The sequence below is a fragment of the Heloderma suspectum genome, chromosome 7 (genome assembly GCF_057233095.1).
Source record: "Heloderma suspectum isolate Gila_16-S chromosome 7, 16-S_ref, whole genome shotgun sequence".
In the NCBI taxonomy this organism is placed as follows: Eukaryota; Metazoa; Chordata; class Lepidosauria; order Squamata; family Helodermatidae; genus Heloderma; species Heloderma suspectum.
Window position 1 is genome coordinate 109,541,746 of NC_139464.1, and position 2,249 is coordinate 109,543,994.

General features: G+C 39.1%; 1 non-coding gene across 1 annotated transcript; it reads right to left on the reverse strand.

Moving 5' to 3' along the window:
- Positions 1–347: 347 nt before the first annotated feature.
- Positions 348–508, reverse strand: LOC146340175 (U1 spliceosomal RNA). The gene has a single exon (XR_014784586.1). It is a non-coding gene; the product is annotated as a U1 spliceosomal RNA (small nuclear RNA).
- Positions 509–2,249: the final 1,741 nt, after the last annotated feature.

The window sequence follows — 2,249 nt, forward strand, 5'->3', positions numbered from 1 at the left end:
TAAAAAAAAATACACACATTTTATACAAATATTTTCTAATATATGCATTGTTGTGCATACTTTTTCAAATGTACACATTTTTACAAGCAGTTTTTTTATTGAATGAAGTGTTTGTATGTGCTCTAAGTGGTTTTATACTGAAACAGTATGCACTGTTTCAAATGTAGGCATTTTATTTTATTATATATTTTGTTACCCAAATTTATATACCGTTTTTGAGAGACTAATCAAAGTGCTGAACATGCAGTTTCACTGACACCAAAATACAACAAAAAAACACAAAAATAAGAAATAAAGACCAATCAGCTACCCACTCTGCTGTGCACTACAGTCCACAGATTTACAAAATCCAAAGCGTGAATGCTTTCAAAATTACCACAAATTATGCAGTTTGTTTTCCCATGTTTGGGGAAATCACAGGGGTCAGCACACCTGGAGTGCAATGGATGAGCCTCACCCTGGGAAAACCACTGACATGATTATGATGTCTCCCCTGCCAGGTAACAACAACAACAAGAAGACCACAGGTCTTTGTGCACACGTTTTCAAACGTACTCATTTTTTGTACACTTTTTTTGGTGAACTGCACCACTAGCTTCAGAAAAGTACAGATTTCAACACCTAACTGCATTCTGGTTCACGTTTAGGTTCAGGAAGTGCAAATTTGGAAAGTTCGCACTGAAATGCAAACTGAATGAATTTCCCACCCAGCCCTAGTTCTCAACAGCAGCCAGTCAGATGACCTTGCCTGGATCCTCCATGAAGGTGTTGGTCATCAGCTGCTGTTTGTCCTCACCATCTGATCCTCAGAGGCGTACATCTTCTGAACATTGACTTTCCATTTATCCATTATTGCCAATTAACCTCTTTGAAGGCCAGTTACACTGATACTATAACATCCATTGTGATCGTCCCCTCCCATGTGATTACCATTACTGAGATGGTTTGGAACCCCAGACATGGGGAATTGGCAACCATGCCAGTGACATCTAAAACAGCAGTAAGTTTAAATACATGGATTCAGTACTCATCCCACACAACTTTTGCTTCTAGACAAGTTGATCTCACTGGAATTGCTCCTAGTTTTATACCAAAGTTTAATTTATCTGCAATTACATATGTAATTCCATTATTTTGAAATGTTGTTAGATTTTTAATTTTTTTAAATATAGTAAAATATCAGTATGATGAAGAAAATGAGCTACTATATGTGTGTGTGTGTGTGTGTGAGAGAGAGAGAGAGAGAGAGAGAGAGAGAGAAAGAGAGAGAGAGAGAGTGAATGTTTGCAAGAGAGAGAACTTTGTTATTAAAGTCCAATCCAAGCTTTACTTGAGGAGTGACTGCATTGACCCCAACTAACATCAGTTAGTGTTCTCAGCTTTATTCCTTAAATGTACATAAAAAGTGGAGTGGAGATAACCAGTGTAGGGTCCTGTTGCAACCCAGATGAAGTCATAAACTTTAGTATTAAACTCTTGTCATATAAAAATGTAGTTGGATCAAGTTAATTATGAAACATCTCTGGATATTAAGGAATATGAATCTGTTATCATACATTGTATTTGAAACTAAATGTTAAGACAACAAACGCGTGAAAATAGCAGCATATATGTACGTGCACAATATGTATCATGTATATGCCACTTAACTGCAGGAAATTAACAGCCCCAATCCATAAAATAGAACTATGTCTGTGTACTTGGTGTGGTTGGTGTATAGTACCAATAAACCAATGGTTTCTGCATGACACAACATACTTCAAAATAGTCTCAGTGTGGATCTGATGTTGGCAGCCCTTGTACTGAGATAACTAATTTGCGGGCAGGGGGGCTCAGGGGTAGAGCACCTGCTTTGCATGCAGAAAGTAGGGCTGTCTGTTGCTGGGAAATCTACCCCTTTGGGGGCTCACCAGATTTCCATGGCACCCCTGACATGGCTGGCATTTGCAAGCTGAGCTGTGTGTTTTCCCAGAAATCTGGGAACTGCAAATTGCTTCCAGAATTTGTGCAAATTATGCACATTGTGGCCAAAATTTGCACAAATTTTGGAAATTGCAGCCATAATTTGCACAAATCTCTATGCAAATTTTAAAAAGATGGAAAATCCTCCAGCTGGCCCAACTCACTATGGACCGAGTCGGGCCAGTTGATGGAAGTTGGAACAGCATCTGGGGGGCTGAACTGATGAAAGCTCATCGAGATCCACCCCCACTGGATTCCTCCGACAGAAAGTCCCAGGCATCTAAGAA